This window comes from Canis lupus, chromosome 23 (genome assembly GCF_048164855.1).
Source record: "Canis lupus baileyi chromosome 23, mCanLup2.hap1, whole genome shotgun sequence".
Taxonomy (NCBI): domain Eukaryota; kingdom Metazoa; phylum Chordata; class Mammalia; order Carnivora; family Canidae; genus Canis; species Canis lupus.
In genome coordinates this window covers 46,531,459-46,557,274 of record NC_132860.1, presented here as the reverse complement: position 1 = coordinate 46,557,274, position 25,816 = coordinate 46,531,459, and the positions used below count along the sequence as shown (strand labels likewise).

General features: G+C 39.3%; 1 protein-coding gene and 1 long non-coding RNA gene across 19 annotated transcripts in view; one reads left to right on the top strand and one right to left on the bottom strand.

Annotated features, from left to right (window-relative positions):
* Positions 1-25,816, top strand: part of MTMR2 (myotubularin related protein 2) — a 120,918-nt gene that overhangs the window by 19,410 nt on the left and 75,692 nt on the right. The window contains exon 4 of one of the 18 annotated variants that reach the window (XM_072795099.1): positions 1,746-1,901. The exons of the other annotated variants lie outside the window; for them this stretch is intronic. The gene's annotated coding sequence lies outside the window, so the exon portion shown is untranslated. The remainder of the gene's footprint in view (positions 1-1,745; positions 1,902-25,816) is intronic. 18 annotated transcript variants of the gene reach the window in all.
* LOC140615609 (uncharacterized) lies at positions 11,358-12,042 on the bottom strand. Its single transcript, XR_012016105.1, has 2 exons — positions 11,805-12,042; positions 11,358-11,600 (listed from the first exon to the last, which is right to left on the bottom strand). It is a non-coding gene; the product is annotated as an uncharacterized lncRNA (long non-coding RNA).

Sequence of the window (25,816 nt, the reverse complement as noted above, 5' to 3'; positions counted from 1 at the left end):
TTTCAGTTAAGTACACTTTGGGGAAAATCTGCATATGTAGGGGAGGGAGAGGTGGCACTTACTGACTAAAGCAGATACTATGCAGTGGCTAGAGTTTAATTTGAATAGTAACACCACAGTTCTTCTGAGCTTGACTTTGAAATCTCTGTGAAGCTGTTACAAAATAAGGGCCATTTAAAAGTATTTGGACCATTAACCTATAACTCTTTATATATCATATTTTCATTTGTGTGCCCAAATTCTAAGTTGGCTTTTGTCAGAAATGATAAGAAAATTTTTTTTCATATCTTATGACATTCTGCTTATTCTTTTATTCTTTGTAATGATAGAACTGATCATCTCAAATATTTATTTAATGTTTTTTTCTATAAATCAGTTATTCCTTTAAGTTATTCTAGTATAGGGATCCCTGGGTGGCGCAGCGGTTTGGCGCCTGCCTTTGGCCCAGGGCACGATCCTGGAGACCCGGGATCGAATCCCACGTCGGGCTCCCTGCATGGAGCCTGCTTCTCCCTCTGCCTATGTCTCTGCCTCTCTTTCTCTCTGTGTGACTATCATGAATAAATAAATAAAATCTTTAAAAAAAAATTAGTTATTCTAGTATAAATAGGTTAGGCCTGTTATTTTATTGATGCCGTTTTTAATACAATGGATATGTTATAAATGCTAATTTCTAAAGAGTTCAGATTTTCGTTTAGGAAGTTTCCTTGGTAAATAAGCGTTTATGAATTTGTGCATTTTATCCAACTAGAAAACATACGTTTGTTTGACAACATTAGCAAAAAAACAGTAAGAAATAGCTGTGAATTAAAGATGAATGTGCTGAATGAATCTGGAAAGTCTTTCTGAAAAGATGTCTTGTTTCTTAAAAAGCCCCATGCGTACTTTTTTTTTTTTTAAGATTTATTTTATTTATTCATGAGAGTACAGAGAGAGAGGTAGAGACACGGGCAGAGGGACTAGCAGACTCCATGCAGGGAGCCCGATGTGGGACTCGATCCCAGGACTCCAGGATCATGCCCTGGGCCAAAGGTGGTTGCTAAACCGCTGAGCCACCCGGGTGTCCCACCTTTTTTTTTTTTTTTTAAACAACTTCTCTTAAATTTTAAGACTCTAAACTTAAGTCTTAAACATTTTAACAGTAACTTCATTTTCAACATTTTAGCACATTATCAGTGGCAGAATGTTCCTATCCCAACCCCTTTTTTTAATCATTGGGGTTTACCTATAAAAGACTCTTAACAATGCACATAGCATTTTCAGTTTTTTTTTTTTTTTATAACTATCCAGTGAGATAAGAAGAGCAAGTATTTTTATCTCTACTTGTAATATGAAGTCAAGGCTCTGAAAGGCTAACCAACTTTCCTTGAATTATGAGACCAATTGTTTTCTTTCTTGTAGTTTAAACTCACATGTCTTGGTTGGAGTGGGCGAGTAGCTTATCTATGTGTTAGCATTTGCCAAAGTGTCCTTTGCTTCATATTACAAAGATACTTTTTAGTATGGTAACACAGTCCACTATTAAATGCTTAAGTGTACACATGCTTTTTTGGTTTTGAAATAAAATAGTATGTGGTATTTGTGATGAAAGCATAAATGATCTATGTTTCCAATGATGATTTAATAATTGGAATGGATTGCTAGAAGGGAAGTGAAAAATTTCATTCTCTAGAGGTTATTTATGTTAGCTTTTCTTTTTTCAAAAATTTTATTTATTTATTTATTTATTTATTTATTTATTTGAGAGAGCGAGAGCATGAGTGAGGGTGGGCGAGGAGCAAGAGGGAGAAGGACCAGCAGACTTCACCCTGAACGTGGAGCCTGATGCAGGGCTTGATCTCAGGACCCTGAGATCATAACCTGAGCCGACATCAGGATGCTTAACCAACTGTGCCACCCAGGTACTCCTGCTTGTCTTGTTTTAAATGAATTATTATTAAGTTTTCTGTGGCAGCGACTGTTTGATTATGGACAGTTTAGTTCCTTGGTTCCTTAAGGATCAAATTATTAGAGTCTCATTTGTTTTACTCCTCAAATCCTGTGTTTGACCTTATTCTGATGAACTAGAGTTCTCTGATGGCAGCAGGAGGTGTTCTATTACAGTCTCCATTACGTAAAAATAGTTTATGTTGTTTTAGTGTTTCTGTTGTCAGGTAATGTGCTAATAAACTCTTTGCATGCATTATTATTATTATTTTTAGAAAGATTTTATTTATTCATTCATGAGAGAGAGAGAGAGAGGCAAAGACACAGGCAGAGGGAGAAGCAGGCTCCATACAGGGAGCCCGATGTGGGACTCTATCCCGGGTTTCCAGGATCTCACCCTGGGCTGAAGGCAGCGCCAAACTGCTGAGCCACTGGGGCTCCCCTGCATGCATTATTTTATTTAATCTTTATAAGTAGGTGAACTCTTCCTGGCATATGGTAAGCAGTCAGTAATTATTAACTAAATGGAGGAGATATTAAATAGATAAGTAAAACATAAAGTATGTCAGATGGTAATAAGCACTCTAGGAAAAATAAAACAGGAAAAGAATAGAGAATGAGTGGGTGGGTTTAGAGTGGTTTGCACTTTTAAATAAAATAACCAGGGAAGCCAACATTTGAGCAAATAAGCTGAAGGAAGTGAAGGAAAAAACAGGAAATGTGGAAGGTGAGAGAGATAACTGGTGAAATAAAGGTCTTCTAGTAGGAACTTGCCTGGTGTGTTTGAGGACTGTTATAGGGGAGCAAAAGAAAGAAAAGTAGGATTTACGATCAGGGAGGCTGGGGTGGGAGCAGATTGTGAAAAAGGCCTTATAGGCCATTTTAAAGACTTTGGCTATTATTCTGTAAGATGAGAAGGTAGTGGAAGGTTTTTTGCAGAAGAGTGATAATATTTCAAAAAGGATCACTCCAGCTGCTGGGTTAAGAAAAGACTGTGATGAGATACGAGGGTGATCTGGCTGCACCACATTGATTTCCAGGGTTGACTTGGCCAATCTGGCTGCCTAGGCAGGTGTCCCCTTCACCACTCCATGTGCATACCTCCCAAAGCTGTTTTCTCAGGTAAAGAGGTGACCTTTCCTGATAGAGGAGGAGCATTCTTTTTGGGTCAAGGGTATATGAGTAGCTCTGCTGCCCTGCTAGAACCTCCAAACAGGCTCTTAAGGTCCATTTGTAGAAGAACTTAGGGTTGAATTTCCAAGATTCCAGATATATCCAAATGAGGTGCTGCATGAGGCAGTCTGCCTTTCCTAAAACAAAAAACCCCCACAAAACCCCACAAACAAAAAACAGACTGGGATGCAGAAGTAAGGAGACTGGTTATAGACAATTGGAATCATGCAGAGGAAGGAGATGATAGAAGAGGTAGAGAGAAGTGACTGGGTACTGGACATGTTTTGAAGATGCAGCCAACAGAATTTCCTTATTCTAGTTTTTGGTCCAAGAAAGTATAGAAGGATAGGATTACCATTTACTAAGATGTTAGAGCTGGTTTCAGGAAGAAGAGTAGGAATTTGGTTTTGGGCATCTTAAGTGTCCACCTGGAGGTGTTAAACATATGTAGGTTATTAGAATCTGGAGTTCAAGAGAGAAATCTGGGATAGCACTAAAAATTTGTGCTTATCAATTTAATGCTCTTACAGCTGTGAGACTGGGTGAGATTATTAAGAGAGGTGTACATAGAGAAAAGAGATCAGAGACTAAGAGTTCAGGGGTACTCCTATGGTAAGAGGTTAAGAAGGTGAGAAGGAATTATTGTAGGAGATCTGTGAAAAAGAGTGCCTAGTAGTTAGTAGGGTTGCCATGAGTATAGTGTTTTGGAAGACAAGTATGGAAAGTATTTCAAGGAGGAGGGATCAGTTACGTTAGATGCTGCTGATAAGGACTAAGTTGACAACTGAGTTTAACAAAATGGATGTTCCTAATGACCTTGGCAAAAGCATTTTTGCTGGCTCGATTGAAATAGGTTCAAGAGAGAATGAGAGGTAAGGAATTGGAAGCAGTGAATATAGACATCTTCAAGGAACTTTGCTAGAAAGAAGCTCCAAGGAATGATGTGCTATCATGCTATCTGGAGAGATTGAGAGAAATAACATGTTTTTATGCTTGTTGGAATAATTGAGTAGAAAAGGACAGTTGTATGATGCACAAAGTGGAGGGAAGAATTGCTGGAGAGATTTTCTTGTGTAGATGAGTGGAGCTGGAATTCGGGGGAGGAGCTGGCTTACATGAGAGTATGGACAGTTTCTCCAAAGTAAGGGATGCACATGGGTTATAGTTGGGGAGCTTATGGAATATTTCCTTTGATTCCTTCAGTGAAATAGGAATGTAGGTCATCTACTAAATTGCAGGATGGAGAGGGCAGTAGAGGGTGAAGAAAGAAAAGACTAAAGAAAGACCCAAAAGAGTTGTTTAGAAGAATGAGACTGGGGAAATGTGGTGTGTGTGCTGAGCAGTGTTAAGGGCCTAGTTGAGGGAAGTTAGAATTCAAAGTGAGTCCAGGCTGTATGGTTATCTCTGGACTGATTCATCTGTGTGGGTAGAGGTCTGACGTAGGCAGAGAGTTGGCTTTAACTAGCATTTGGGTGTTGCCAGGTTAGTACCATGAAGCAATCAAGGGCAAGGGAGTGATTGTCATGACAGGCCAAGAAGTTAATAATTGGGAAAAGACCGAAGTGAGGATATGAAATAGTAGTAGGAGCAGTGGGGGTCTTGGTAGGATTGAACAGTTAATAAGTGAGCTGGTGTGCTAGAGAGAAGGAGCTGGTGGTCAGACAGCAGAATGTTTGAAATTTAAGGAGAGCTTACAGTTAATTGGTACTGGCAGGGTATGATCCTGGTCTCTGATGTGGATCATTGGAGAAGAAGAGGTCCAGGAACTGAGAGCCAGGATGTTGAATGTTCATTGATATGGATATTGCAATCAGTAAAAATTACGTCAATTGTACTAATATTAGAATGATGGGGAGAGTTAGAACAAATTATTTTAAGATTTGTGTGGAATCAAAAAAGACCCTGAATAGCCACGGGAATTTTTTTTTTAAAGATTTATTTATTTATTTATGATAGAGAGATAGAGAGAGGCAGAGACACAGGAGGAGGGAGAAGCAGGCTCCATGCCAGGAGCCCGACGTGGGACTCGATCCCGGGACTCCAGGATCGCACCCTGGCCAAAGGCAGACGCTAAACCTCTGAGCCACCCAGGGATCCCCTAGCCATGGGAATTTTAAAAAAGAAAACCATAGCTGGGGGCATCACAATGCCAGATTTCAGGTTGTACTACAAAGCTGTGGTCATCAAGACAGTGTGGTACTGGCACAAAAACAGACACATAAATCAATGGAACAGAACAGAGAATCCAGAAGTGGACCCACAACTTTATGGTCAATTAATATTCAATAAAGGAGGGAAGACTATCCACTGGAAGAAAGACAGCCTCTTCAATAAATGGTGCTGGGAAAATTGGACATCCACATGCAGAAGAATGAAACTAGACCATTCTCTTACACCAGACACAAAGATAAACTCAAAATGGATGAAAGATCTAAATGTGAGACAAGATTCCATCAAAATCCTAGAGGAGAACACAGGCAACACCCTTTTTGAACTCGGCCACAGTAACTTCTTGCAAGATACATCCACGAAGGCAAAAGAAACAAAAGCAAAAATGAACTATTGGGACTTCATCAAGATAAGAAGCTTTTGCACAGCAAAGGATACAGTCAACAAAACTAAAAGACAACCTACAGAATGGGAGAAGATATTTGCAAATGACGTATCAGATAAAGGGCTAGTTTCCAAGATCTATAAAGAACTTATTAAACTCAACACCAAAGAAACAAACAATCCAGTCATGAAATGGGCAAAAGACATGAACAGAAATCTCACAGAGGAAGACATAGACATGGCCAACACGCACGTGAGAAAATGTTCTGCATCACTTGCCATCAGGGAAATACAAATCAAAACCACAATGAGATACCACCTCACACCAGTGAGAATGGGGAAAATTAACAAGGCAGGAAACCACAAATGTTGGAGAGGATGCGGAGAAAAGGGAACCCTCTTACACTGTTGGTGGGAATGTGAACTGGTGCAGCCACTCTGGAAAACTGTGTGGAGGTTCCTCAAAGAGTTAAAAATAGAGCTGCCCTACGACCCAGCAATTGCACTGCTGGGGATTTACCCCAAAGGTGCAGATGCAATGAAATGCCGGGACACCTGCACCCCGATGTTTATAGCAGCAATGTCCACAATAGCCAAACTGCGGAGGGAGCCTCGGTGTCCATCGAAAGATGAATGGATAAAGAAGATGTGGTTTATGTATACAATGGGATATTCCTCAGCCATTAGACACGACAAATACCCACCATTTGCTTCAACATGGATGGAACTGGAGGGTATTATGCTGAGTGAAATAAGTCAATCGGAGAAGGACAAACATTATATGGTCTCATTCATTTGGGGAATATAAATAATAGTGAAAGGGAATAGAAGGGAAGGGAGAAGAAATGGGTAGGAAATATCAGAAAGGGAGACAGAACATGAAGACTCTGAACTCTGGAAAACGAACTGGGGGTGGTGGAAGGGGAGGAGGGCAGGGGGTGGGGGTGAATAGGTGACGGGCACTGAGGGGGGCACTTGATGGGATGAGCGCTGGGTGTTATTCTGTATGTTGGCAAATTGAATACCAATAAAAAATATATTTATTATAAAAAAAATGATGGGGAGTCTGTGAGCCTGAAGCTAATTCTTCGGGGAATGAGAGAGAGTGACTTAGAGGTTGGTAGATGATGTCAACAAGGAGGGCTTTTGGGTGGTGTAGTTCGATGGCATGAGATTGAAAGCTTGGGGTTTCTAAACGCAGACCAAAAGAATAGTCTGCAAGTGACAATGAAGAACAAAGCCCAGTTTGCAGATGCAATGGTGGGAGAGGGTATAGGACAGAAAACGTAGCCTTATTTTTCCATTTGAAAGATCTGTGGAGAGAGCAATGTCCTTGGGAAGACCAGACTTTGGAGTGAAAGGTAAAGAGACCATTTGAGAGAGAGCGAGAGTAGAGGAAATTTTGCTGATGTTTGACCTTGAAAATCCAAAATACAAGAGTTGGGGGTAAGTGGAGGATGGGATCAGAAGAGGGGATGAGGGTCTGGCAGTTCTGACTTCTTTTGGGTACCTTTGAAAACAGAGCTAAAGGATATGATGAAGTTAGTCCTTACAGTTTTAAGATAGAGTGTGAGACTGTGAGCATTGAGCAGGGAAGGAAATGTAAGGTCTTGCACAGGGTTCTGGGGTTCCCTCTTCACTTTTCCCAGTGGTAGTGATGAGACTGGGGGGAGAGCTGGAGGGACAGTCGTACTCCTCCAGAGCATTTGGATTACTGATGCCCATTTTTTTTTTACTCCAGCTGATGGAGGGTAGGTACTAGAAGAGAGTGAGTGATCTTACTTGGAACGCCAACTGCTGAATAAATGACTAATGATATGAAGTAGATTTCATCATCTTCATTTTACACACAAAAAAACAAAGACTCAGAGGGTAGAACATCCTGTCCAAGGCCACATGGCTACTTCATAATGGAGTTAAAAGAAATGAAGCACTGGTAGTCAGTAAAATAGAGGAGTCAAGGAGCAGTAACCTTCTGTGAGCTAATACTAGATTGTCATTAGGGTCTTGTCTTTATTTACTTTCAGATCCTGCAATAACGCTTGGCTTTCTATTGAATTCTAAAGGAGGGATTTAATTGACTATCTAGTCTTCTCATATAGACTGTGTTCCCTCTGTTTGTTTCCATAAACTTAAAAGAATTATGGGAAATGGACCTGAAAGTACTGCTTACTGGTAGGCTTATTCTTTAACCCACTTTTAAATCCAGTTCTGCTTTATCTTCTTTGATTGCTCTTAACTGACCTTCATCCTTATGCTGTGAGCTGACATGGAAGAAATACTGGTTGTGTGTGTCTGTGTTGTGTGTGTGTGTGTGTGTGTGTGTGTGTGTGTGTTTCATCTCCCCAGTTAGATAATAAGCACCCTGAGGGTATTTCTTCTTTTGGTTCTATACTCCATATAAGAAGCAATGTGGTTTAGTCAAAGGGGATCTTATTCTGTACCTGGGTCTGCCACTAATTTGAGAAGATACTGGGATCCCTGGGTGGCTCAGCGGTATAGCGCCTGCCTTTGGCCCACAGCGCGATCCTGGAGTCTTGGGATCGAGTCCCGTGTCAGGCTCCTGGCATGGATCCTGCTTCTCCCTTCTCCTGTGTCTCTGCCTCTCTCTATGTCCAGCATAAATTAAAAAAAATTTTTTTTGAGAAGATATTTCAAACCAGGAATGCCTGGGTGGCTCAGTGGTTGAGCATCTGCCTTTGGCTCAGGGGTCCGGGGATCGAGGCCCACATCAGGCTCCCCACAGGGAGCCTGCTTCTCCCTCTGCCTATGTCTCTGCTTTTCTCTCTCTCTATCTCTCATGAATAAATAAATAAAATATTTTAAGAAAAATAATTATTTGAAAAAGAATTTGATATTTCAAACCATTCTCTTCACTTTTCTGGGCTGTTACTTTATCAGTATAAATGAGAGGAGTTTCACTAGAATGATCCTAGAGGTCTTTGAAAGTGATAATATCCTATAATTCACTGGTTGGCTATCAACGGGTGTCTCTACTTATATTTGAAAGAAACGATTTGAAAAATATTATCTGGTGTAATTCTTGTTACTTCACAGCTTACTGTCATTGTAAGGTGTGGGCAGTCACCAAGCAGGATCAGAGTGAGAGGTAAGGCAAGGCTGGAGGGAAGTTAGTCCCAGTAGCAAGTATTTGTGAATGCGGGACTGAGAACTAAAGATATATTTGCATATCTTTTGCACAGAGGTGACAACTGAAACGGTGGGAGTCTGTATTTCTAATTTTTTTTTTTTTTTACTTATTTATGATAGTCACAGAGAGAGAGAGAGAGGCAGAGACACAGGCAGAGGGAGAAGCAGGCTCCATGCACCGGGAGCCTGATGTGGGATTCGATCCTGGGTCTCCAGGATCGCGCCCTGGGCCAAAGGCAGGCGCCAAACCGCTGCGCCACCCAGGGATCCCGGGAGTCTGTATTTCTGAGAGATTCTTCTGTATTTCCTATTTTTGTCATTTTGTGGCCTTTTTTTTTTTTTTTTTTTTTTTTTTGTCTATTAAGACCTAATTCAGTGACCTGTTAACTGAGTTTCTGTTAAAACTATATATATTTTCTAATTCTATAATCACAGCCTTAGTCTTAAATATGAAGACTCAAACAAAATAGAAATATTCCAGTATTGTATTTCTTATAATAAAGTCTTTAAGAGATTATTTGTGTATAATTATATCAAATGGAAACTAAACCCAATAGCTGTACTTAATTTCAGAAACTCTGGGCTATCACTGTGTAAATTCAACACTCCTGCTTATAGACAAATAGAAATGACATCCTATCAAGAAATTTCAGGTTGGAACTCTCAGCTCCCTAAACTACCTCCTTTCTTCTTTTTTTTAAAATTTTTTTTTTAATTTTTATTTATTTATGATAGTCACAGAGAGAGAGAGAGAGGCAGAGACACAGGCAGAGGGAGAAGCAGGCTCCATGCACCGGGAGCCCGATGTGGGATTCGATCCTGGGTCTCCAGGATTGCGCCCTGGGCCAAAGGCAGGCGTCAAATGCTGCGCCACCCAGGGATCCCACTACCTCCTTTTCTTTTTTGCTACTTTGGCACACTGGTTTCTGAGTCAGCAAGACTTGGAATATTTTGACTCCTTTCTCTCCCTTTCTCATCATGTCAAGTTCTTTGCCAAGTGCTATTGATTCTGTCTCCACGGTGTCCCTTGCATCCACTTGTGTTTCGTTTGTACTGCTAGGTTAGGACCTTAGTTCCTCTGACTTGGAGAGGTCTCCTAATAGATTTTCCTGCCCTTATCATCTCTTCTTTGACCTGTTCTTAAAATAATCTTCCTAAAACACAAAAACTTTCAGTAGTTTCTCACTGCTTTCAGAACTAAATAGCTAAATATCCACTTATTTGTCATAACCTTCTACAGTCTAATCAAAAACTGTTTGAGGCTTATCTCTGATGATGGGTGATAAGTATCCTATACTCCAACCCAAGTGATCTATATCTGCAATAGCTTTAATATCCCCCAATTTCTCACTCCTTTTTTAAAAAAAATTTCTTGCTGTTTCTTAGTGAAATTGTTGAGATGTTGAACCTCTTCTGTATTTTGGCTAAACTCAAATACCATCTCTTTTGTAAAATCTTTCTCAAGCCTGTAAATTAAAGCTGTATACAAGTTTTTCAATTTTCAATCTCTAACTGCTTTATATTTCTCTCATTCATTTTCCATATTCTGTATTGTGTTTTGTGTGTTTGTGTGTGTATACTTTAATTAAGCATATTGAACTGAAAACTCAGCAGAGGCAGAGAACCTCTTATTATTTCTGTATCTTCAGGGGTTCCTAAAACACTAGGACCTTGAATATGGTGGGTGCTCAAGAGTATTAATTATGTTCACCTGAGATACAGGATAACCAAAAGCATATGCTAGTGAAGGGAGATGAGAATTTATAGTATCAGAACTGAGAAAACAGCATTTTTGTTTGTTTTGTTCTGTTTTTACAATTGGGTCACTAGTAATCACAGAAAGAGCCATTTTACAGAATTCATTAGAGGCAGAAGCCAGATGGTCGGGTTTAAGGAGTGAATGGGTATTGAGAAAATGGAGCCAGTGAGGATAGACACTTTGTTGTGATGTGGAAGGTGACTAACGTCTTAAGAAATGATATGATCATCTGCTGATTTGGAGAGAGACTTGTGAAGGAAAACCACAGGTGGTATTTAAAAAGAAAAATGAGGGTGCTGTCAAAAACCCAAGTGCCAAAATTACTCCAAATCAAATGTTTTCATTTTTGACCTTGGCGGAGGAGTTACTCCAAATGATTCAGGCCTCTGAAGCTAATACCAAGTTGCAGTGAGTGTCCTGAGGTCACAAGGTGAGAGTAAGTGTGCACACCATTGACTAAGAAGCTTTGTAAATATAAGCATGTTGGGCAGTGGCAAGGGTGATGTTCCTCAGTCAATTGAGTTTGTATTCCTCTGTTCCAGTTCGACATGATGAAGTTATTTAGAGAGAAGAGTGACCGAGTCCATATGTATATTTTTATATATAGTCATATATTTCTGGGGATCTCTTCCCTTAATTATTACCCCTATATATTTTGAAATGTCATACATTTGAAAAAAATCATTATTTAGCAAACTAGAATATTTTTCTAACTTGTGCATTTTAAAAGATAGGCCTAGTTTCTGCTACAATCTCTTAATATAAAAACAGTGGAAATATTTAAAGAAATTGAGGCTTATATTTCTTTTTTATTCTCATTAAACTTTTGTTTTAATGGGTCTCAAAATTCTGTGACAGATTTTTGGTCAAGTTGTTTCCATTAAAAAGTACTGATTTTAAAAACTAATAACTTAAAACTGCCACACACGCACAAAACAAAAAACAAACAAAAAAAACCAAATGGTCCACAAAACATTCTCCTTTCCTTCTGAAGGTTTTACGATGCATTGTTATCATTAACCAGTCTTTTACTATTAAACTTTTTTTTTTTAATTTTTATTTATTTATGATAGTCACACAGAGAGAGAGAGAGAGAGGCAGAGACACAGGCAGAGGGAGAAACAGGCTCCATGCACCGGGAGCCCGACGTGGGATTCGATCCAGGGTCTCCCGGATCGCGCCCTGGGCCAAAGGCAGGCGCCAAACCGCTGCGCCACCCAGGGATCCCGTTTTACTATTAAACTTAAATGGCCAATTGACACAAACAGTTCTGAGACTGTTCTTCCACCACTGATTAAGACTGGGGTGGCAGGTATTGGGGATAATATTCATTTAGCCTTCTGAGCTTTCTGGGCAGACTTGGTGACTTTGCCAGCTCCAGCTGCCTTCTTGTCCACTGCTTTGATGACACCCACAGCAACTGTCTTTCTCATGTCACGAACAGCAAAATGGCCCAGAGGAGGATAGTCAGAGAAGCTCTCAACACACATAGGTTTGCCAGGAACCATTTCAAATGGTTGATTTGAAATCAGTTGGATGAGTTGGTGGCAGACTGCAATCCAGAGCTTCAAGCAGTGTGGTTCCACTGCCATTCCCAACTTTATGAGTGACTTTACATCCCTTGAACCAAGGTATGTTAGCACTTGGCTCTAGCATTTTGCACCATTCCACCAGAAATTGGCACACATGCTACTGTGTTGGGGTTGTAGCCAATTTTTTTTTTTAATTTTTATTTATTTATGATAGTCACACAGAGAGAGAAAGGCAGAGACATAGGCAGAGGGAGAAGCAGGCTCCATGCACCGGGGCCGGACGTGGGATTCAATCCCCGGTCTCCAGGATAGCGCCCTGGGCCAAAGGCAGGCGCTAAACCGCTGCGCCACCCAGGGATCCCAGTAGCCAATTTTCTTAATGTAGGTACTGACTTCCTTAATGATTTCCTTGTATCTCTTCTGGCTGTAGGGTGGAATCCATTTTATTAACACCAACAATTAGTTGTTTTACACCCAACGTGTAAGCCAGAAGGGCACACTCACGGGTCTGCCCATTTTTGGAGATACCTGCTTCAAATTCACCAACATCAGCAGCAACAAGCAGGACATCACCATCAACCTGAGATGTGCCTGTAATCATGTTTTTGATAAAGTCTCTGTGTCCTGGGGTATCAATGATGGTCATGTAATACTTGCTGGACTCAAATTTCCACGGGGAGATATCATTGGTGATACCACGTTCACATTCAGCTTTCAGTTTATCCAAGACCCAGGCATACTTGAAGGAGCCTTTTCCCATCTAAGCACCCTCCTTCTCAAATTTTTCGGTAGTTCTTTTGTCGATCCCACCACATTTGTAGATCAGATGGCCAGTAGTGGTAGACATGCCCGAATCTACGTGTCCAATGATGACGATGTTGATGTGAGTCTTTTCCTTTCCCATTTTGGTTTAGGTTTAGTGATGATTTTCACGACACCTGTGTTCTGGCGGCAAACCCGTTGTGAAAAAAGAGGCTTATATTTCTTGATATGATGTCATTTCTATTTGTTTATAAGCAGGAGTGTTGAATTTACATAGTGATAGCCCAGAGCTCCTAAAATAAATATAGCTATTGGGTTTAGTTTCTGTTTGATATAATTATACACAAATATTCTCTTAAAGACTTTATTGTAAGGAAAAAAAAGACTTTATTGTAAGAAACACAATATTGGAATATTTCTATTTTGTCTGAGTCTTCATATTTAAGACTAAGGGTGTGATTATAGAATTAGAAAATACATATAGGTACAAACACACTACTTTGTGGACAATTTAATTTTTCAGTATTTAGATACTGTAATGGATATAACAAAAGGTAGAATATTCATTTCAAAAGCCCTAGACCACTTTAGAACTAAAAGGAATCATTTAGGGGGCACCTGGGTGGTTCAGTAGATTATGCATCTGCCTTCAGCTCAGGTCTTGATCTCAGAGAACTGGGATCAAATCCCCCCACATTGGGAATCTGCTCAGCAGGGAGTCTGCTTTTCCCTCTCCTTTTGTCCCTTCCTCTGCTCATGCTCTATTTCTTCCTTAAGTAAATATATAGAATCTTAAAAAACAGAAAGAGGATCATCTGGGCCATGGTTCTTAACCTTAAAGTCCCTGATATTGTAAGCAAATCAGAGAATAGCTTTCATGAGATTCTCAAAGAGGTAGAGGACCACCAAAAAAGCATACTAAAATAGTCTAATTGTTACTTTTCACAGATAATGGAACTGGAATGGGGAATAGGTCATTTGCCCAAGGATACTGCTGTTAGCTTGATGGTACTAAAACTCTGGTTTTTAAATTCTCAACTATTTTTTTTTAACCATCCCAATGGAAATAACATAGTCCAAAACAAAACAAAACACCTAACCAAAAAACCAAAACACACGGTAAAAAACCAGTTCCCAGCAGTTAAGGATTATTTGTCATTCACGTAAGACATAATCTCTTTAAAGAAATGTTTGTCGCAGTGTGCTAAGAAGTGTTTGAATGGAAATGGGAAACTATGATGTATAAAATAGCATACATGGTAATTCCAGAACTTAAATGAGATCATTTATCTCCCTCTATCCTTGTTCTGCCCTCCGTTTCCTTTCTCAAGTTTCTTTTTCATTTTGTCTTGAATATCCTAGTCATGGCCTCTGATGAATTTGGTTCGAATACTCCAATCTTTTGATCATTCTCATTCATTCTTTCAGTCATTAATTAATTCAACAAATATTCTCTGAGTGCCTGCTCTGTGGTCCTAGGAACAGAATGGAGTAAAATTGACATGGTTCCTTCTTTCTTGAAGTGTGTGGTCTTACGGCACATAGATGTTAATCAAACATATGTAAAGAAATGTAAGAACATTTATAGGTAGAGGGAACTAAAAACACAAAGTGTTATGAGACAGCAACTACTAAGGGATCTGATCTGATTCATCTGGTCAGATTTCCCTGAAGAGGTGATGTTTCAGTTGAAAACTTAAATCAAGAAGGAGTTTGGCATAAACATGCTCCCTGCAGAGGGGCCAGCATATTTAAGGATCTCAAAGAAGACCAGTGTGATTGAACTGAGGCAAAGCAAGGAAGAGAGAGAGAGGTACAAGAGGAAGCTGAAGAAGGAGATGGGGAGCAGATCCTGTAATGACTTGAAGGCTGTTTGAAGTAAGGAAGTGGGAAGCCATTGGAGGATTTTAAGCAGGAGAATGACATTGACTGGTTTTGACTTTTTGACTATTATGAATAATGCTGCTGTGAACATTCATGTATATTCATGTGTATCCATGTGTTCTTTTGTGTGGACATATGTTTTTATTTCTCTTGGGGGTGCATTGAGGAATGTAATCGCTGGATCATTTGGAAATTCTGTTCACATTTTAAAGAACTGCCAGACTGTTCTTCATAGTGGCTCTTATCATTTTATAGCCCCACCAGCGATATAGGAGGCTTCCAATTTCTCCATATCTTTGCTAACATTTGTTATTGTCTGTCTTTTTGATTATAGCTACGGTAGGTGGCATGGAGTGGTATCTTACTGTGAGCCCTTTGCCTATTCCTAGCAAAGCTTTTAAGCTTGGCACTAAGGATCCTCAGTGGTCTGGCACTAGGCTATCTTTTTGCCCTTTTGTCCATTTAGTTTGAGTAAATTACTCATTGTCCACACAATAATACCCTATACTTTCCCAAGCTGTTTTTAAAATTTCTTGTTGTGTATGCTTATGCTTGATTTGCAATGCCCTGATCTGTGCCTCACAATCTTTATTTTTTAAAAAAAGATTTTATTTATTTATTCGAGAGAGAGAGAGAGAGAGAAAGAGAGAGACAGGCGGAGAGAGAAGCAGGCTAGCAGGCTCCATGCAGGGAGCCTGACGTGGAACTGGATCCCAAGACTCTAGGATCACGTCCTGGGCCAAAGGCAGGCACTAAACTGCTGAGCCATCCAGGGATCCCCCAACAATCTTTAAAGATCCAACTAGATTTTTTCTGTCTTCTTCATTTTATCACATTGAGCCCAATGGAATAGTTGATATTTGGCCATTTTACCTGTAGAAGTAGAAATTTCAAATGCTTCATTTTAATATATTTCTTGCTTTCCTCTAATCCTTAAATTACTTCCATTTCCTTTGATTTTTTTCTCCTAGTCCTTCCTTGTTTGTATCTTTCATGATACTATTGATGTGCTGATGTGGTATGATGTCTCTTATAGGGCTGAAATCTCAAGGGCAGAGGCTATTCTATAACCCAGTGTTTTGTACATAGTAAGGGTTTGGTAATTGTTAGCTTTCTTTAAAAGGAGTATGTGCACTATATAATGAGTCCATATGAACAAGATGAATCAATATAAACATAGTATATCAGTATATACATAACTATAACTGAATACACATGCAAAGGTGTTGTAATGCCTAGATTTATTGGAAGGATCCAGTAAGGATAATTTAGGACTGGTTTCTTACGGAAAATGAACCTTCAACAGAAGATTTAGGTAGTTACAAACCACAGTGGGTGAGAAAAGGCATTTTGAGAGTAAATTAAAAGATACTCAGAATCGAAAGTGGGAAGAGTCTGATTCTCATGACCGGTGTCCAGGAACAGGTTTGTGTAGCTGAAGTGAATGTAAACATGAGCTCTGATACTCTGAAAACTATGACAATGAGATTTAATTTGATTTGGAGGCAGTTGGGTGCCCCTATAAGCACCTTGTCATAATAAATGTAAGTGCTAAGGAATTGTTGGAGTGATGCTTGAAGTAAATTATTCTTGTAGATTTGAAAATATAGTAGGGACAGATGAGACTAACATCTTTGAAGTGACTGTAGGTATGAACTGGTTTGGCTTTTTCAGCCAACCTTTATTCCTAGAATGAGACGTGAAAATGGGAAATAAAAATTGTATTCAATGTGAAACAAAAGAAGGGAGGAAGAAAGGAAAATACAGTTTCTTCTTGGAAATTAGTTTGTGCAATTGGAGTATCTGTTAAGTTGAGGTAAACATTTCTGGGAAATGTTCTCTGGAAAACAGAAACAGGCCAAATGAAAATGATGTGTATTCATCTTCTACTCACAGTTTTCTCAGAGAAGCATTTTTCTTCTTGTTATTTACATACTCTAGATCTGGACAATACTGGCTCTGTCACTAGCTGTGTGACTTTGGGCAAATTACTCAACATTCTCTTTCTCAAGCACTTAATACTGTTTTTAAGAAATTGAGAGAAAAGCCCAGGGTTACACATTTCTTATTTGATGGTGTCAGAACTATAACCTAGGCCAATTGTGTTTTCATCTAGTGGTATTTCCATCTTCTACCACTGCTTTTAAGACGGCTGGTTGTCAACAGCTTGGTAGTTGAGTTCAAATAAATACTGAGTTCTTAAAATTATTAGTATTTTTTTAAAGATTCTAAAGCTATTATGTATATATTCTTTCTTTTTTTTATTGGAGTTCAATTTGCCAACATATAGCATAACACCCAGTGCTCATCCCGCCAAGTGCCCCCCTCAGTGCCCATCACAGTCACCAACCCCCCGCCCACCTCCCTTTCCACTACTCCTTGTTCGTTTCCCAGAGTTAGGTGTCTCTCATGTTTTTTCACCCTCACTGACATTTTCACTCATTTTCTCTCCTTTTCCCTTTCACTAATTTTTATAGTCCCCAAATGAATGAGACCATATAATGTTTGTCCTTCTCTGATTGACTTATTTCACTCAGCATAACACCCTCCAGTTCCATCCATGTCGAAGCAAATGGTGGGTGTCGTTTCTAATAGCTGAGTAATATTCCATTGTATAGATATACCACATCTTCTTTATCCATTCATCTTTTGGTGGACACTGTGACTCCTTCCACAGTTTGGCTATTGTGGCCATTGCTGCGATAAACATCGGGGTGCAGCTGTTCCGGCATTTCACTGCATCTGTATCTTTGGGGTAAATCCCCAGCAGTGCAATTGCTGGGTCGTAGGGCAGATCTATTTTTAACTTTGAGGAACCTCCACACAGTTTTCCAGAGTGGCTGCACCAGTTCACATTCCCACCAACAGTGTAAGAGGGTTCCCCTTTCTCCACATCCTCTCCAACATTTGTGGTTTCCTGCCTTGTTAATTTTCCCCATTCTCACTGGTGTGAGGTGGGATCTCATTGTGGTTTTGATTTGTATTTCCCTGATGGCCAGTGATGCAGAGCATTTTCTCACGTGCTTGTTGGCCATGTCTATGTCTTCCTCTGTGAGATTTCTGTTCATGTCTTTTGCCCATTTCATGTTTGGATTGTTTGTTTCTTTGCTGTTGAGTTTAATAAGGTCTTTGTAGATCTTGGATACTAGCCCTTTATCTGATACGTCATTTGCAAATACCTTCTCCCATTCTGTAGGTTGTCTTTTAGTTTTGTTGACTGTATCCTTTGCTGTGCAAAAGCTTCTTATCTTGATGAAGTACCAATAATTCATTTTTGCTTTTGTTTCTCTTGCCTTCATGGATGTATCTTGCAAGAAGTTACTGTGGCCAAGTTCAAAAAGGGTGTTCCTGTGTTCTTCTCTAGGATTTTGATGGAATCTTGTCTCATATTAAGATCTTTCATCCATTTTGAGTTTATCTTTGTGTATGGTGTAAGAGAATGGTCTAGTTTCATTCTTCTGCATGTGGATATCCAATTTTCCCAGCATTGTTTATTGAAGAGACTGTCTTATTTCCAGTGGATAGTCTTTCCTGCTTTGTCGAATATTAGTTGACCAAAGAGTTGAGGGCCGATTTCTGGATTCTCTATTCTGTTCCATTGATCTATGTGTCTGTTTTTGTGCCACACTGTCTTGATGACCACAGCTTTGTAGTACAACCTGAAATCTGGCATTGTGATGCCCCCGGCTCTGGTTTTCTTTTTTAATATTCCCCTGGCTATTCAGGGTCTTTTCTGATTCCACACAAATCTTAAGATGATTTGTTCCAACTCTCTGAAGAAAATCCATGGTATTTTGATAGAGATTGCATTAAATGTGTAAATTGCCCTGAGTAGCATTGACATTTTCACAATATTAATTCTTCCAATCCATGAACATGGAATATTTTTCCATCTCTTTGTGTCTTCCTCAATTTCTTTCAGAAGTGTTCTGTAGTTTTTAGCGTATAGATCCTTTAGCTCTTTGGTTAGGTTTATTCCTAGGTATCTTATGCTTTTGGGTGCAATTGTAAATGGGATTGACTCCTTAATTTCTCTTTCTTCAGGGATCCCTGGGTGGCACAGCGGTTTAGCGCCTGCCTTTGGCCCAGGGTACTATCCTGGAGACCCGGGATCAAATCCCACATCGGGCTACCGGTGCATGGAGTCTGCTTCTCCCTCTGCCTATGTCTCTGCCTCTCTCTCTCTCTCTCTCTCTCTCTCTCTCTCTCTGTGTGACTATCATAAATAAATAAAGAAAAAAATTAAAAAAAAATTTCTCTTTCTCCAGTGTCATTGTTAGTGTATAGAAATGCCACTGATTTCTGGGCATTGATTTTGTATCCTGCCACACTGCCAAATTGCTATATGAGTTCTAGCAATTTTGGGGTGGAGTCTTTTGGGTTTTCTATGTACAGTATCATGTCATCAGCGAAGAGGGAGAGTTTGACTTCTTCTTTGCCAATTTGAATGCCTTTTATTTCTTTTTGTTGACTGATTGCTGAGGCTAGGACTTCCAGTACTATGTTGAATAGCAGTGGTGAGAGTGGAAATCCCTGTCATGTTCCTGATCTTAGGGGAAAGGCTCCCAGTGTTTCTCCATTGAGAATGATATTTGTAAAGCTATTATATTTTTAAAGAAAATTTCAGGTGTATACAGATGAGAGAGAGTTGTACAATAAACCTCTGATTACCTCTCACCCACACTGAATAGTTACCAAGAATTTGTCATATTTACTTTATCTGCTTTTCTTCTTCTTTTTTTCCTAAACTGTTTTGAGGCAAGTCATGTCTTTTCATTCCTACATACTTCAGTGTACATCTTTACATTTTTTCACATAATCTTGTAATTACACCTGATAGAATTAAGAACGTTTCTTTTTATTATGTAATGCTCCTCCGTACCACAGGATGGCTTAAACAACAGTAATTTATTTCTTCCAGTTCTGGTGACTGGGAAGTCCAAGATCAAGTTACCAGATGATTTGATTCTTCATGAGGGCTTTCTTTGACTGGCTTGGCATTGGTTGTCTTCTTTCTGTGTCCTCACATGGCTTTTCCTCTCTCCTAGGGTGCATTCATTGTTGATTGTGGAGGGGGAATTGGGAGGTGGTTGAGGGGCAAAGAGGGCATGGAAGTCTATAAAGGACACTGCAGGTCATATCAGCAGGAGTAGCAAAGCACAGAGGTGTGAAATGGCTAGAAGATAGAATCTGCAAGCCATTTTCAGTGACTTTGATGAGTTAAAGCTACAGCCAGTTATGTAGAACAAGGGCCAAGTCATGGAAGTCTTCAAGCCTTATGCTAAGGAGTTTGGGCTTGATTTAGGAAGGATTGAGGAATCACTGAAAATTTAAGTCGGAGAATGATATGATCAGATCTCTGTTTTTGAAGGATCACTTTGGTATTGTTTTTGGATGATATATTGGGTGAGTGGGAGAAAAGAGACAGGTGATTTATTATAGTCCGGGTGAGAGGTATTGAATTAAAATTTAAAAGTTGGGATGGAAAAACAGATGCATTCCAGGTGATACCGAGGTAGACTCTATAGGACTTTGGATTGATTAGATGCGATGGGTTGCTGAGCACTGCCTTGGGCCTAGCTCATGTTTGTAACCATGAGTCCTAAGGGATCCCAGTTTGACGATTTCCATTAGTAGCTAAGCTTTAGCACAGAGAGGATAGTTACATTGATCCAAACTTAGAGATTAGCATTGCATTGATCACTAATGGATAGGATATAAGGATCCTGAAGGTTTGCCAAAGGGATTATAAAATATTACTGTACATTTCAGGTTGGATAGAGAGAGTAGTGAGAGGGAGAAGGAGAGTAAAGAAGCATGAAGGATCATGACAAATGGAGGTGCTGGAGGATAATTTTTCTCTACTGTGTTGAACATTAGATGAAGAAAAAGTTGAGAAAGTGAGATATTTGGAAAGGATACCATCTGTTTATGGACAAAAATTGGTTTCCTTGAGTTTAAGATTATAGACACTGAGTAGTTCCTAGAAATGATGAAGTCCAGGGTATGACCAGACGCATATTGTTAAAGTGGGAATATGGATGAGGGGTGTGGGACTTGAGGAATTTTGAGATAGATCATTGCTAGTTTATCCTTGTGAACATTTAAATTCTCATGATGATGGCTTTGGTGCAGAGAGAAGCTTTGGAGAAGAGAAAGTAAGACACTTTCCTTACTTAGTAAGATCCACCTTACTAGGTGGATCACAGTAACAGGAAAGCTGGATATGCAAATACCAGAAGAAGGAGAAGAAGAAGCCTTTTACATATGAAGATGGAAAAGTAATTAATACTAGTGTAGAAACATGAGAGTGGAGGTGGGGAAGTGCTGATTTCACCTTTGGGTTTTGTTAGATGTGGAGAAGAGTCTCCTTTAGAAAAGGCTATGAAAGAGTGGGTTCTTGGGAGCAGGGGTCGGCTGAGGGAAAGAAGTGGAAGGAAAATTCTGTGGAAGATGTGAGGCATTTGAGTCACTCTGAAATAAAGATTCTTGTGTAAAGGTTAGGAAGAGTTAGTACCTGAAAGAAGACCCGAATGGGGAAGATGGATGGAGGAAACACATAGACAGGAAGGTCTGGCATCTTTGCCAGCGAGGCTCAGGATGACGAGGGTAACAGGAATGTTTGGACTGACTGCAGTGAAGTTTCTGGGCCTAGGGAAAGTGAGGACCAAAGTGGTATTGGTTACTTAATGAGGTTAGCAGATTGCAGTCTTTCTCTGAGTTCAAATGCCTTGCCAGTTACAAGATTCTTATCCTCTAGCAGTTTATAATTTAAAAAAGAGGTGGCCATGTAACCAAAGAACTTTAGTCTAATGTGGAAAGTGTTAGGTATAATTATAGAGTATAGGCAGAAGTCTGTGAAAGCACAGAGGAATGAGAGTTTAGTTCCAGCTGGAACACCAGGGGAGGACTTCTTGGAAAGCTTGCTTTTTAACTGAGTCTTAAAGAGTTGGTAGGATGTTAATAAATAGATGGGGATAAAGAGGCATTCTGTTTTGGAATGGCATGGGTAAAGATGTGAATTCAGGGAAATACAGAGCTTGTTTGTGGAACAGTTCATAGAAGATAAACAGAGAGTTTGACCTCAACATAAGCAAGGGAGCAATAAAAAGGAGCAATGGACGTTAGATTGTATTATACCAGTGGCCCATGGCGATCAGAAACATGCACCGATTCCATCTGACAGAAGAAAAATAACTGAAAATGGAGTTCTGCATTATAGGGTGTCTGTGGCCACCTCCAATCTGAGTAGCCATAAAGGGCAGCGCTTCCTGTTTATACCAGGAGAACTTTGAATAGTTCTCCTGTTGTGTGTATGCATATATGTATGTCTGCCATCATCACGAGGATAGCACTAGGATCTACCCTACCGCTGTTTCTTTCAGCCTCTCCATGCTTGCCTGGGGTTTATTTTATTTTATTTTATTTTATTTAAATTTATTTATTTATTTGTTTATTTTTTTGTTTTATTTGTTTATTTGTTATTTTTAATTTTTTTTTTATTTATTTAATTGTTTACGAGACACACACACACATAGAGGTGGAGACCGTAGGGAGAAAGAAAGGAGGCTCCACACAGGGAGCCCAATGTGGGACTTGATCCAAGGACTCCAGGATCACGCCCTGGGCCAAAGGCAGGCACTCAACTGCTGAGCCACCCAGTTGCCCCTTGCCTGGGGTTTAAAACCTTTTGTAAACTGGTTATATTGATCTACACATCAGTGCTTATTCACATATAACATGGTGGATCATAGTATCTACCCATATTTATGTATGTCTGAGAAGAAGTTAATAATTAAAAGCTATTTGCCACACTTTTCCTTGAAAGACTGATTCTTTGATTCTGAGACTGCAAGTTATTAGTTACAGAACCCAGTTTTGTTATTTTATTTCCCTTAGATATTTACTTCATATTTTGACTTTAAAGAACCCTTAGGTTTCTTAGTGGGACATGCTATTATATTATCTCTGTCAAAATTATTTTTTCTAAGTAATATACTACCTATAATTCCAAATTATGTTTTAATGCCTTTAATTTTATCTTCTCTCAGAAGGTCATATGAATAAAAAGTAGTATTGCACATTTGAACTTGTCCAAAATAGATTTATGAGGTGTTGATTGCCATATCCTTTAAAATTGTGTTTGGCTATACAGAATATAAACCTCCATTACAGTGATTTTAAAAATTGAACTTCAGGAGTGCGCGAGTGGCTCAGTTGGTTAAGCATCTGACTCTTGGTTTTGGTTCAGGTTGTGAGATTACGCCTTGTGTTGGGCTCTGTGCTTGCTGGGGAGTCTGCTTAAAGATTCTCTCCTTCTACCCCTCTCCCAGTTCGTGTGTGTGTGCTCTCTCTCTCAAGTAAATAAATCTTAAAAAAAATTGAACTTTACTTTTTTACATAACAAAAATTTCATAAGTAGGGAGTTGGTGTGAACTCTGCTGCTTTGTGATACCGTGAGATGAGGAGCTTGTTCTTCCCGTTGTTTGGCTCCCTGTTCTTAGCAGGCCACCATGTTGGTCATGTTTACAATCTGCCTACATATTTCCAAACTTCACATTCTTGTTCCAGGAAGAGAAAATGGGAAAGGTTAAGGGCTAGCCTTAGCCTGCTGTTTCTGCCCTCCTTTATTAAGAAAATAAAAGATTTCCATAACTATTAACATAGTTCCTCTTAAATCTCATTGACCAAAGTTGTGTCACATGGTTCTGCTAGCCACAAGGGAGCCAAAAGCAGCATGTCATATTGGGCTGGGCCCAGACTGCCCTAATCAAAGTAAAGGAAAGAAGAGGTATGTATGTATCTGGAGTAGGCAACAAATAATGTCTCTCGAAGTACTGTGTCTAAAGTTTGATTATTTTACCTGTTATTTTAACACAGATGGTATTTGATTAGCAAGAAATTGGCTACAACAACAGAAAAAAAAGGAAGGAAACATTCTCTGTCAATTTCTCTATCTTTACATTATAAAACTAGATAATAGAATTTCTTTTTATTTTTTAAAGATTTTATTTATTCATGAGTGACACAGAGGGAGGCAGAGAAACAGGCGGAAAGGGAGAAGCAGGCTCCCTGCAGGGAGCCCGATGTGGAACTCAATCCCCAGACCTGGGATCACACCCTGAGCGAAAGGCAGACGCTCAAACTCTGAGCCGCCCAGGCGTCCCGATAATAGAATTTCTTATGACTGTTCCTTTGTGTATTATTATAGGTTGTTGGGTATAAACAAATAACAATTACGATCATACCTTCAATTAGTTAATAAAATAAATATATGTTTGCATTTGAAAAAAGTATTATGAGATGTTTCTACTGCAATACTGCTATAATCCATTTAAATGAATTTCTTTTAGGGGAGATGATTTTCGCATTGTATGAATACTTAAAAACATTTTGCAGATGGCATGATCTTATAAATGGGGAACTGTAAAGACTCTACCATAAAAACTGTTAAAACTAATACACAAATTCAGGAAAGTTGCAGGATACAAAATCAACATGCAGAAATCAATTTTGTTTTTATACACTAACAACAAACTCCCCCAAAAAAGAAATTGAGAAAACAGTTCCATTGCAGTAGCATCAAAAAGAATAAAATACTTAGGAATAAATTTATTTGTTTATTTAAAGATTTTATTTATTTATTCATGAGAGACCGAAAGAGAGAGGCAGAGACACAGGCAGAGGGAGAAGCAGGCTCCATGCACCGGGAGCCCGATGCGAGACTCGATCCCGGGTCTCTAGGATCGTAACCTGGGCTGGAGGCGGCGCTAAACTGCTGAGCCACCTGGGCTGCCCAATACTTAGGAAAAAATTTAACCAAGGAGGTTGAAGACTTGTACAAATTATAAAACTATGGTCAAAGAAACTGAAGACATAAATCAATGAAAAGTTATCCTGTGTTAATGGATTAGAAGAATGAATTGGCTTAAAATGTCCATGCTGACCAAAGTGATCTACAGATTCAGTGAATTCTCTATAAAAATTCCAGTAGCATTTTTCATAGAAAAAACAATCTTAAAATCATTGTAGTAACATAAAAGACCCCAAATAGCTATAGCAATCTTGAACATGAATGAAGCTGGAAGAATCATATGTCCTATCTTCCAGCTGTATTCCAAAGCTGTAGTTATCAAAACAGTATGGTACTGGCATAAAAAGTAAACACAAAGATCAGGGAACAGGATAGAGAGCCCAGAAATAAAACCACACATATACAGTCAATTTATCTTTGAAAAGGATGCCAACAATGTACAGTGGTTTTGGTAAAAATGGATATCCACATGCAAAAGTGTGAAATTGAGCCCTGATTTACACCATACATACAAATCAAACCAAAATGTATTAAACATTTAAATGTAAGGCCTGAATCTGTAAAAGTCCTGGCGGAAAACTGGGGAAAAGCTGCTTGGCATTGGTCTTGAGAACCCTTTGTTGGATTTGATTCCAGTAGCATGGCAACAAAAGCAAAAATAGAGTAGTGGAACTATACCAAACTAAAAAGTTTCTCTATAGCAAAGGAAACGACAAAATGAAAAAGGGACCTACAAAATCTGAGAAAATATTTTCAAACCATAGATCTGAAAAGTGGGAAATGGTGAGAAATTGATCAAAACGGGCAAAGTTTTATATAGAAAGTGCATAGTTCCAGAGACCTAATATGTATAGCACAGTGACTGTTGTAATACTGTATTGTATACTTGAAATTGCTAAAAGAGTAGATCTCAGATTCTCTCACCACAAAAAGAAAAAGGTAACTATGTGAGATGGTGGATGTTTATATTGATTGCAGTACTCATTTCACAGTATATACATGTATCAGAACATCATGTTGTACACTTAATGTGTTGTACACAGTTTTTTTTTTTAAAGATTTTATTTATTTATTCATGAGAGACACACAGAGAGAAGTAGAGACACAGGCAGAGGGAGAAGCAGGCTCCATGCAGGGAGCCGGACGTGGGACTTGATCCTGGGACCCCAGGATCACACCCTGGGCCAAAGGCAGGCACCAAACTGCTGAGCCACCCAGGGATCCCCTCTACACAGTTTTTATTTAATCACACCTCAGTAAAGC